The 13,078-nt window shown below is 38.2% G+C and overlaps 1 protein-coding gene across 1 annotated transcript in view; it reads left to right on the top strand.

Moving 5' to 3' along the window:
* Positions 1-13,078, top strand: part of ADGRB3 (adhesion G protein-coupled receptor B3) — a 492,392-nt gene that overhangs the window by 417,886 nt on the left and 61,428 nt on the right. The window lies entirely within an intron of this gene.

Raw genomic sequence — 13,078 nt, 5'->3', positions numbered from 1 at the left:
ACAGATATTAAACCCCTGAGAACACACAGGTATCAAAAGTGCCCAAAGCCAGACATCAATTTTTATTGTCTTCAAGACAAGTCTATATTTTTCTATATTCAGTGAAGAATAGGGAATATAAAATTCTAGACATAAGATATAGAAATGTCAGGTGAAGTAGCAGCATTTGCATAAAATAACCAATAATAATAACAATAATAGTCAAGTGACTTTGATTAGTGTACCTTTTAGTGTTGAGTAAACTGTCATGCACTTTACTTTTAATAAATGGGATATGTTTTCAATTACTGTACATGAAACTTTTGCATTAACAGAGTATAATGTAATTTGAAATGTGAAGTTGCTAGACCAGCAACTGAGTTCAAGCAAAACTAACTAATGTAGAAGAGGAAGAAACGACATTCCTGTTTTTCTTGTGTAACAAAGCCATCTGATACAACTGTGATCCATCCCCCAGTATGGAGAAACAAGTTTGTAGCAAACCCAAAAGTAACACCCACACGCATACACACACCCTCCAGAAAGAAGCAGATTTACGTGTGTAATTCAGGAGGGCACGTCAGATTTTCCAAAGTCATCACCAAATTATTAAAGGTGCTTAGGCATCTAGAGGTCCATAGCGATCACGGAATAGCGAAACCCTGAACTGAGAAGTTCAGCCTATAGATGCAAACTTGGTCTTCTCACCTCTACTTTGACTTGCTTGCTCTCCTGCTTTTTTTGTGAGTTGTTACTGATACTGGTCACCCGTTTCAAATATAGAGAATAGCTTTCAAACAAGGAGAATACTGCAGAATTTAAGACTTTTTTACATGCAACTGCTTGCATAGAGACTTTAATAATACTTCTTCAATTTTTTGTTTGACATCATCTAATCCATCACATTGCACCTGGAGTGACTTTATTGGTCCTGAATCATCACCTGTAGAAACAATATTTTTTAACATCAATGCTTCTGTAATTGCCCATGGAATGTGTTACATTACCAAAAGCTTTTTCCTATTAGATGACCTATTTTTTTCCTGCTTTCAGATAAGATTTTTTGTTCTGTCTGCAGTGAATAAAGAGAATAACTGATCCCTGATATTTTAATAGGAAAGGTCAAAGCACTTTTGCATGGTATCCCAGCTTAATTGCTCCTCTACTAGTACGTTAATACATTCTGTATAGTATCAGCAGTTATAAAGAGTAATAAGGTGCAAGAATTCAGACTGTGAAGTTTGCTATATTCCTAACCCCTATTTAATTCTGTAGTAATCTCACAGAACTGTGCAGGGGTGAAAAAAAAATCTTGTTAAACTATGGGGATCTGCCAAATACGTTGTGGACATCCAGAACATTTTAGTTGAAAGCAGTACACGGTGAATAATTTGACAAAGAGTTATTTGGAAGCCTTGAATAAAAGGCTTGACGCTTTACTGCCAAAGACTCCGCGTAATCATTTATTCCTGTGCAAAGAGAGTCTAAGTGCCACAAACCCAGAGCAACAGTATTTACTCCCACTTTGCACTCATATTAAGCAAGTGTAAAAAACATATATACACAAAGGTGCTTAGTGCTTATTCATCAAGTGGATGGATAAGTACTAAGGCATGCAAGTGCCAGAGAGGTTCAAGTAGTAGAAAATATGAAAAGATTCCAGCTTTAGTTGAAACACACACAGATAATACAAAGTCAAGAAAAGGGGAGAAGTAGAAATGTTAGTATTGCTGAATCTGTAAAAATGAAAAAGAACCTGAGTCTTTTACTACAAAAACTATTTATTAAATTATGTAAATGTAATATATAGATAAATTATTTAATAACAGCTTGTCTGTGGAAGAGGACAAAGCAAGCTGTCTGTTTTTATAACATTTTCCATTAAGATATTAGTCATAATTAAGAAATGCATTTAATTAGGCCTTTGTCTTAAAATTCCACGCAATCCTCAGACTCAGTCAAAGGTATATGTGGTTCTCATAATTCAGTGTCTGGGAGTTTCACATCCACCACTGTATTTGTCCTGGCAGTGCTTCTGGAAGGAAGTATTAGTTTTCCCACTTCGCAAATATGGCAGGGAGCGAGACGAACCACCAGTAATATTTCATATAATAGGTACTCAGGCATGTTTGAGCAAAAAGAAATTATAGAAACCTTTCTGCAATTTTTAATTTCTAAATTAAGCTTTGAGGCAGTAAGGGAAGCATTCATCAGAATGTTTTCAGAGAGAGAAAATGAGATCCACGTTTTGTTACAAGGATTTCGGAAACTCCATGTCTTTGTCTCTACGTCTATAACGAATTAAACAGGCCAGGAAATGTTCTCTGGCCCTGAGTACAATTGGTGTTGTACAGCTTATCCATACAAAGTCTTACCTTCCAGAAGAGGCAGGCTGCATCCATGCTGCCTGTTGGCCTGTGCTGTCCTGTGGAGCATGATGGATATTGCGCAGGGGGATGTTGCTTGGAAGAGACCATGGCAGGGGTCATGCTAGCAGTTCAGCAGTATGAATAATCACCTGCCACGTGCTTGGACCCATAGCCTGGCCCTATTTAATTTGCTAGTATAGACATAGCCTGCATTTTGCAAATATTGACTTGGTTTTGGTATAATATGGTGTGATGAGGTCTTGAAGTTGATATATCTAGCAAAGTCGCTGCTACAGGAACTTTCATATGTTCTCTTAGGAAAAAAAAAGACACAAAAAAACTCCACTAAACCCAAAAACAAAGTCTAAATTAACAACACTAAAAGCACTCCATACCACTTGTCAAAGAGTTTTCTAGACTCTGGTAAGGTATATTTTTTATTTGCTTACATTCATCACCTTATTCTTCTAGTGTCTGAACTCACTGAATCAGAGCAAACTACCACACAGGTTATTGTTCTTTCTGCACTGACTTTGCTTGTATCCTGGTGTCACTCAAATTTTGGAAGACATCTCTGCCTGAAGCACAATATGGATTAGACAGTGCTGCCTCTTCAAAATTTGGCCATCAGTTACATGCAAATCAATTCAGTCCTTCCAATACAATACTAAGTTTGTCAGATGCTGACTTCACTGATACCTCTCTCTTTGGCAGAGTTGGACAGGTTTCTGGCAAGTCTAGTCCATTAGTTATTCATCTCTAATTTGTCAAAATTAACTGTCAGGTGCTGGGATTGTTGCCAGGATAAGGTCAATGTAGACTTGAAAATCTTTCTTTAAAGCCTTTTATTCTTTTGTTGGTAGCTGCTAAATTTAAGCAGTGGATAGTGGCCGCTGCCATGTGCTTTTGCGTTTGCATTCAGTGCTGAAAAAAAATTAGTCAATATCTTGAAGTCTAATGTAGAATGTTATGCAAGAATTTTGAACACAAGAATTCCACCAATTCTTTACAACTTTTTTGATGTTAAAATGCAAAAGGAAAAAAAAATCAACTGCTAATCTCTCCTTTTCCACTTGAGATTATCAGTCAGTTTCTGTAAAGGCGTTTCATGTGGCCTGTCCTGGTTTCATAGGGATTTTGTTTCAGTTTGTGGCCAGCCATAGTGATCAAGGCCCTTAGCAGTTAAATCTAGGGCAGCTGACCCTGGTGTATTCTGTATCATCGACATCAAGCTCACTATAAAAGAGAGGATTTGCTGGCAAGAGGGGGGGGGGGGGTCTTGCTGCTCTCCCCCCCTTCTCCCCCCCTTCTCCCCCCCTTCTCCCCCCCCCTTCTCCCCCCCCTTCTCCCTCTTCCTCATTGTGATTCCTGTAGCAACTTGCCAGTTGTTAGATAAGTATAGTTTTGTCTGTTCTGTGTTGTTATTTATATTGATTTCTTCATTTCATTAAATCTGTTCAACTTCAACCTACAGGCGTCCCTCCTTTTCCCAATTCCCTTCCTCATTTGGGGAAGAGACATTGGGTGATAGAAAAACTGCTTATTGTTTAGCCCCGGGCGTGGGCTAAACGTGCACATGGCCATAACTGTTTCCTGGTCTTCTTCCAACTGTTTGGTGTTTGTCTACGGCATGCTGACCACAAGAAGTGGTGCCCAACATTGCTGGTATTATAGAATTACTCCATAAAATTCCATGTAGAGTCTCAGAATGTTTTTTTTATTTTGTGTTTTCCTGTCACTTTTTAGAGTCATGCATGTGACTGTATGAATGTAAGAATTAAAAATAGTCTGTAAAAATTTCTCCATTTATTTGTCATAGCAAGGTATCATCTCAAATTAGAAACCCTGGTTAGCAGAGGTTTGTCTAAAGGTGGCTGAATTTCCTGTTTATTCATTTCCTGTTTATTCATATCATGCTTGTGAATTTCCCATTTATTAATTCTCATTCAGAGAGATGTCAGTTTGTTGGACCTCAAAACTGCATTTATTCATCTGCCATATTTATTAACATCTCTGCTGTAAATGTACACATCCTGGTCATATATTCAGATATTTAGGACTCCAGATGATAGCATCTCTGAGCCACAACCGGCTCTGTTTAAGAAGAGTGCTTGACGATTTGACAGCCTGAATGACAATCCTGGAAGTGCTCAGGTGGTGAAGATCCACGACCAACACCCATTAGATGCACAGCTTCCTGACAAGGGCTTTGATGCAGGTGTACAATGAAACAGGTTCTTTAGCTAGATGGATTAGCCAGGAACCTACACTAACATCTGACTGTGATAATGCTTTGTCCACTGGGATTCAAATTAATGCCCAGTGAGCTACAGACATCACATGTTCTTGTCTTCCTGTCCTTACAAATGCACAGCTTCCCTGATGGGCTTCAGTTAATCCTTTCACAGTTGTGACTTCCTCTTTTCCTCAATGTTGCCTGATAAAATCCCTCTTAGGCTGCTAACATGTAAACTATGTTGCTATTTTTTAAGGCTTCGTGAGACCTCACTTTTCCTAGTGCGAGATCTGTATCTAAATAAATCTGTGCTGGCAAACTAGTATCTCTGATGCTATCAGCTATCTTGGCTTTTATTAGTGTCTGCTTTTAACGTTCTGTATTTGCAGGATTCAGCAAGACTAAAAGCTGCTTTTTTTTTTTCTTCCTCTTGCTCCTGGAACCTTCCACTAAGTTTGGCCTTATCATATCTAATATTCTTTCTGCCTGGTCCATTAATATGAAAAGTCCCTTGTATTTTGTTGTATCTTTTTCTTCCATTGACACTCTGGGACGCGTAGGGTCTTCAGCAATGTCACCTGTGGCATACATCAGAACACTTGCCTGATACTGCTGACTATACTACAAGCCGCTGATGCAGCTGAAGTCTCTAGACGGAGCAAGGCTCTCACAATGGCCTTTACCACCCAGCCATTTGTAGTCTTGGCTTCATTACTGCAGAGAGCTGGAGCTGAGTTTCCTTCAGAAGTTTCCTCTTCCCCTGTTAATTCACCCCGGCAGCAGTGTTGCAAGGTTTCTTTTTCTTTATTCCTCCTTTAGATAGCAAGATTCTTTCCACTCCTCGTGTCACTGTGGGTGACCACATAAACAAAGATGCCTGATATTTGAGCTTCAGCTGAAAAATTCTCAGATGGGGACATTCTCCTTATTGTCCTCACCTTTCTGCAATTTGGAGTCCTTTCCTCTGGACAATGGCACAGACTACTGCCTGACACACGGCTTCAGCTATGGATATAAAGACACAGCTCATTTCTGGTGGTCAAACTGATGTTTACCAACACCAGAAGTATCAGTCGAAACAAAACTGTTGCCCAGAGTAAACAGGCAAAAACTATGGATCAGGGTGAGCTTTGCCTTCAAACCCATCTGTAACTATCAGGAAGCTCTAACGCAGGCCCTGTTGCAAGGGCCTTATGAGCCTTGCAAACCTAACTTGCCCAAACCTCAACACTAGAGGGGAAAGGGGTGAAATGTCTGTCAGTATTTGGCTTTAGAATTTCCTATGGCGAACGACTCCCTTGCCAGTACAAAAAGGCAGACAGAGAGCAAAGATCTGGCCTGTTTAGTCCCAGTTGCACTAGGAAGATTATTTCATTAAAATTTATCACCATGTTTTGACGGATGTAATTCCATTAATTCTAGCTGCTTTGCTAATGCAACAAAATAAGTGTCTCAAATCCCTCACCTCTGGACTAAGTGATGTATAGTTGTATTAATTTCAGTCCAGGGACTAGAAAAATAGGATTAGAACAAGGTGAACCAGTTCAAAGGCTAGGATAAACTGAACAAGTGCAAGGCTCACATGGTCCTGTTTAAAGGGGTTAAGCCACAAGAAGAGTGGGAAGCAGTGCAGCAATTAGTCTCAGTTGTACTTTTTTATTAGACATATGTATCTCTACTCTGTTTTATTTGTATCAGAATTGTTCTTCTGAAGATGTTTATTTCCTTTCCCAAAAACTTATTTTACAAATTATATAAAAAGAAATACATTTTAAAAATTAGATTTCTAAGAAATTTGTCTAGCACACACAAGAAAGACTGGGCAATGATTCTTGTATCAAAATTGAGTGGAAAAATCAATATTTCTGTTAATGGAAAATTAATCCTAAATTAATGTCCTGTTCATCAATTTGTTAAACTCCCATTGCTGAAAAAAAAAAAACCAAACCAAAACTCCAGATAGCTTTTACTGTCTATAAATGTATAATAAGACTATAGAAGTTATGTATCTCCAGCCAGCAATTTCAAGAATGCTACTTATCTTTTCAACCCACAAAAAAAAGCCCAAAACAAAAAATCCATAGGCACATACACAAAACAGTTTTAAAACAAGAGCACAGCAACTTTGTCCCTAAAAAAGACTCCAGTGATTATGAAGGGTCAGAAGAGTGCTTTCCCTGATTTTCCTTTTCATTTTAAAAGAAGAGAATTTATATAACTGTCAGGAAACTGCTACACAACAAAACAGCTATAGAGAGCCAGATGTCTTGGCCTGGCTTCCAGGAGCTGTGTTACTAGATTTTGAACCAAGTAATTTAACCCAAATTTGCAGAGACACACATTCAAAATAACCTGGGAGATCCTCCATGCACTTGCTGCTTTGCTTTTGATGACTCTGGGCATCTTGCTGAGTATGTTTGCTGCAGTCCGGTAGAATAGCAGAAAGCACAATAATGATATCAACAATACATAGAGCTATTTTTATAGTGTCTGAATCAGTCTCTATGGCAACATTTTTTTAGCCTATTCAGATAGGCTTCCCCTTCTTGCATTATTCTGTTGAGTGACAGATATTCGTAGAAAGATAAAACATAATGTCCACATACAAACATCTGTCGAGTTTGGAAGAGTAGGTGGTTGTTTGCTTTATATGTGACCTTTCCCTTTAACAGATTTTTCAAAGACATTCCACTAAACTTCTTTCCTTTGAGAAAAAGTTACTAAGAAAAAAGAGATACATTCAACTAGAAATCCAATTACTCCAAATATGCATAGATATATAATCTTTCCTCTTCAAGTCTGAGTGTTTTATGAGAGTGAGTGTGTCATCATTACTGTTCTATAGTTGGGGGGAGGCAAATATAGACAGGAAAATAAAAAACATCCAAGGTCAGCCAGCCAGCTAACAGTTTCACCAACTGTAGAAGCAGATTTACAAATTTTCAGTACCTTAACAAGTGGTTTCTGATACTACATTTTATACCTAAGCTCTCTTTATTTGGAAGGTTTGCATTTCTGGTTCATTATATCCTTGCCTCTCTCATCTGTTGCTGTATGAAAAATGCCCACAAACAAGCAGAAGATAGGACTATACCCTGAGAACTGCAAAACTGACTGCCTCAAAAGGCCATTAAATTCACAGAGAAAAAGGAACCTGTATGAAAGTAGAGGAAATTTGTTTTTATAAAAACCTGTTCAGTTATATTAAATCAAAGTATTTCATGTAAGAATAGTAGATCTGAAACTTATGTTCTTTATTGGAGGGAAAAAAGATAAGACTAAAGAGTGATGGCTATAATGAAGTGGGGATGATATCCCTGGGCAGTACAGGAGTGAAAGCAGCTGGTGCTGGTTTGGGCTACCTGCGCAGAAGAGTTTTACTGAGGATCTTGGACCTTTGTGTAAATAGACAAGCAGAGGAGTGCCTGTTCTTCTTCACAACTGTGTAGATGAAAGGGATTTTCTTCACACAGGCAGAATTCTTATCCCTCCTGATTTGACCTGATTTTTAAAATTACCTGATATAATTTTGCTACCTGCAAGCTTGAGAACATAGGAACAGCAGTATTGGATCAGCTCAGTGATCTGTCTTATTCGTGCCTCATTAAGCAGACATATAGGAAAGACTATAGGAACAGCGAATGAATGATCCTATCTTTGATATGCCTTCCTGACTTTTGGCAGTCAGCAGTTTAAAGATTTTCTGAGCCAGGAGTGCATCCAAAGCATCCAGCAGTCAGCATATTCTCTAATCCATTTTAAACTCATTTATCTCTTTGGCTACCTTCAAATCCTAAAGCAGTGAGTTCCAAGTTTCAATATTGTGATGTATCAATGACATAAAAGTAATATGTTGAGCATCCTAGTTCTAACACTTAAAATTTTATTTGAATGCAAATCACATTATTTGTATCCTGAGCAGAGCTGTTTGTCTTTACAGTCACTCACAATAACTGGAAGTAAATTTTAAAACGCACCACAGATGTGTATTCAACACTCAGACAAAATTGCAGATGATCTACTGTATCCTGTTGGCTGTTATGTTTCTTGCAAAAACCAGAGTGCTGTGATACAAGCCAAAGCATCATCATTTCAGCTTCATCAGAATGTGCTTATATTTTTAAGCACCAGCAATTCTCTTACAAATATTATAAACTCTGCAATTTCTTTAATTAAAAATTTAATATTAGATGGTTTGTGATTTAGAATAAGAAATGGCAAGAGGAAGTTTTGAAATGTATATGATGATAGTTTATTGAGATCAGCTGAGTAATTAGAATGAGTGTTCTCACCAGAAAAGTTTAAAAAAAAAATCCATTAGCAATATCAACCAATGCTTTTGTGCCACATATAGACAGAAAGCTATCTTCAATAGGCAAACTAAATGTAGAATAAAATAGTCAAAAATATTCTTTAAAATTATTTTTAATGGCTAAAAATAGCAAAGTTATTTACAGGAGAGGGAGAGAGAGGGGGAAAAAGCCACAAAGTATCCGCCTCATCTGGCTGAAGTTGATTCAACAGTAGTTCTACAGTAATTAGCAGCAAGAATTTACCATAAAGCCATCACAGCATTACCACCTTCAAGGGCTGAAAAAAATTTATCTTGAGAAAATATATGCCTAGCGTGGATTAAGAAGGTAATATTAATGAAGGAAAGAACCAGGAAATAGCAGCACACTTAAAGCTGACTAGAGCTAAAATCGATGGCAAGAGGCAGTCAGAAGCACATGAGTAATTTATTAAGCAATGATAGATTTGGGTAAGTAGCACTGCAAAATCATCCTTCTTCTGATATGTGGGGTGAAGATAAATTAGCAGTTTTGTAAACTGAGCAGTTCTGTTTGCCCTTTGACTAATATATAAAACAAGCCTTCAAGAAATGCTTCTGCTCTTTTCCTACCTTGCTTTCACTGCTGTACTTATTCCCAAAGCTATATTAAATCTCCTGGGGTAAAGACACTACTAGAATTCTGTCAAAGCATCGCCCTGAGTGATTACATTATTAGCAATCATGTTTAGCAGGTGTCCTGGAGTGCTCGGCTCTGTACCAACGGGGAGGGAGAGCACTAGGGGCTCCTCTCTCAAGGAGACTGCAGTCTGAGTCAGGCACAGGGCAGATACAATTCAAAACACTGAACTGAAAGCAATAAAGATGTACTTTTATTTAAGTCCATCCTCTCTTTGGTGAAATATATGTTCATTCATACAATGATCTCATACACTTCATTAGGGAACACAAATCACCCTCTTAGGAAGCTTTAATATCTTTCCTGTGTGTGTGCAAGTGGCCACTGTTCTATTATGAGGGGAGCAGAAGATTAAATATCCCAGATAAATATGGGAATCTCAGACCATCTTCTTTGATATGAAAAATACACAGGTAAAAGAATAAAGTACACTTTAAACAAGTGTTGATAACAGGGGCTTTGTACACTGCCTGCTTCCTCTTGTGGCTGCTTATATGTCCACAGCTCAGAAATTGATATGACCTTCTTCAAACTGATCATGTAGACTTTCTGGTTCCCTTTTTCTCCCTGAAATAGCAAACTTTGAGACACTGTAACTCTTTTATTGCTGCAGGCATCTTTAATGCGAAGCTCTTCACATTTCTTGGCAAGCATTATCTAAGAGCATAGCTAAAGCCCACCTGGAGCTGTCATGTTGCTAGGCACTAGTTCTCTCAGTAGTTTATCTTACTGAAATCTCTGTCTACTCTTTCCAGTGTCCCTCCACAAAATTTTTCCTTCCTCATTTGGAAACCCCTTTTTTCTCCAGCAGGAGGCTCATGTTCTTAGACTCCATAGGAGTTAAGCAAAGGTGAAACTAGTAGATATGAGGCCTTGCAGAGAGCTTTGGAGTGCTAACAAGACTCTTTATAATGACTTTCATAGGAAGAATATATTTAGAGCATATAGGAAGAAGAACCCTGTGCTCACTGGTATCTGTGAGGAATCAGTGCTATCCAAATAATAACAGTATCCCAGCTCCTCATCCAGGCTGTGTTGACAGGAGTAGATTCATACCAAATATGAACTAACTCAGCTAAACCTTTTCTGTGGCTCCATGAGAAGAAACAGAGGGAAGTGGAATAGAGGCAAGAAAGCCAGGGCCAATAAAAAGACTGCTATTCTCCTTAATCAAGAAATCTGGCTTGAAGTAACATGGTAGAGGAGCTTTTACTACCTTTTATTAGTCCTCCTGCTGCATCTGATCCCCCTATGAAACCATTTCATTCTTTGTTCCTTTAAAAACACAGGTTGTTATAGTGTTCCTCTTGAATTATCATAACTTTACAAATTTTTATAATCATGTTAAAGAAGTCATTGTGAAAGATTCCACACGCTTTGTCATAAATATTATTTTGTCATTACCACAAACCATTTATCCTACTGTTTTAACATAGCAGATAAAGAGAACTGAATGAATGTGATACCTCACAGAATTTCCTCCTTTCTGGAAGACAATGCAAAGGTATAAGCAGCATAAGTGTTTTCACCTTTTATAAAAAAAAAATCTTGACATTTTGCTTTCTTTTGCAAGTGATGAATGGAAGCTAATGTCAAAATATTAACTGAGAGGAGAAGTTGACTTTTTTATGTATTGTTCTCCTTCCCATTCTTGGTCGATCTTCCATATACATGAGTGGTCACAACCTCTTCTCTCTGATTGTGGATACTGTTGCTTTTTCCTTTCAACTTCCGTAAGTTATCTAATTACCCATCATGCCAGTAGCCGTAGTATACAATGACCAGAACTGATGGTCAGACAGAGATGCAAAGTATCCTGAGGAACTGCCTCCTTTGACTTCCTCAGTATGCACATGCATCCATCGCTATACAATCTTTCTTCTATGTGAAAATCACTGATATTTTCATTAATATAATTAGAAACTCATAATTACTCAGTGTTTTCCCTCTCCTGTATTTAGAGGGACTCTAAATTTGTTGCCTAATTTTTTAGCTATGTTTTCCATAAAATAGAGCTCTCTACTAGGAATTATTTCTTCCAGCTGAAATTTTATCCTGTAGATGAGGCAGCTTCATCGCCATTATGTGGATCTCTACATGAAGTGAAGAAAGATATGGATGGCCTCTGAAACAACCCATGGCTAATTAATTAAAGGCATTACAAATTAATATCATGACCATAAGAGGAATTAATGTGATTCATGGTGCTGTAGTATAATAATTTGCATTGACTGCATTGTACATGAACTAGGGCACTGTCCGTTGCCCAAATTGGAGATTCTGTTCTTTGCCCCTCACTCTGCATTCACTCTCAGGTACACAGGTTGATGTGATGTGATATAGAGATGTAAAGCAATATCTCCTCTGTCTTCTATCTGCTGAAAATATTGCTTTGCAATGCATAAGCCGTCCAAGGCTCTCTCTACCTCCACTTGATTTTCCGGTTTGATAATGTGCGCTCTGTTTCTAAGGCTACAGGGAAAAAGTACATATTTCTAAAAAAAAAATATTCAGGTTTTCAATTAAATGAGACAGTAAAAACTGATAAAATACATGCATACACGTATGTGTTTCATTAACAACTTTCAGATGTATTTACATCAATTTTTTTGAAGTGCCTGTCTGTGTGTGTATGTCTATATGTTATATGAACACTGCTTGATTCAAAAGTCTCTGTTCTCATCTCTTCATAGGCATGCATGGGCACAGACACATACACACACACAAACACACTTGGATTCAGTGTTAGGTTCCTGTACTGGGTCTGGCTGGGATAGAGTTCATTTTCTTCACAGGAGTGCGTATGGTGCTGTGATTTGGATTTCTGACTAAAACAGTTTTGCTAACACACTGGTATTTTAGCTATTGCTGAGCAGTGCTTACACAGCATCAAGACCTTCTCCATTTCTCATCTACCCTGCCAGCGAGTATCAGTGTTCGCGAGAGGGCACGGAGACACCGCACGCAGACCAATATGATCGTTAAGCAGATCTCGTTTATTTACGTATCTGAGGGTACATTTATACTATTCCATTGAGGGTGCATTTATACTAGTCTATTTTTGTACACACTCTGTGTACATGTCATTTCTATTATGATTGGTTAGTATGCTTTGTTCACACGCCTCTATATTAGTTCTGATTGGCTTATGCTAAAAAGTTATATCTTGCAGGTGCAGCATTCTTTCTTATTTTTCAACTTCCCTACATATCTTGTTGGTCTCATAGCCAAGGCCCTTGTTCTGTATTATGATTGGTCAGTTCATTACCACCCCATTACCACCCCCTGGACATGCCTGGACATAGCTCGTTCAGTACCTCGTTCCCACCATTGTCTCGTGGGAACCCCACAAATCCCCCTTTTTGTTTTTGAACGAGCTATGTCCTGTCATGTCCTTTTTGTCTTTGTTTCTTACTTCAACCTGGTTCCCTGCGTCTCGCAGAGCCCGGTCAGAGAATCCCAGCCTTGGTTACCCATAAATCCTGCTCTCTGTTGTTGTGCCAAAAAGGCTGTATTGACCATTT

Source organism: Nyctibius grandis, chromosome 1, assembly GCF_013368605.1.
Source record: "Nyctibius grandis isolate bNycGra1 chromosome 1, bNycGra1.pri, whole genome shotgun sequence".
NCBI classification, from domain to species: domain Eukaryota; kingdom Metazoa; phylum Chordata; class Aves; order Nyctibiiformes; family Nyctibiidae; genus Nyctibius; species Nyctibius grandis.
This window is presented reverse-complemented; position numbering and strand designations above follow the sequence as displayed.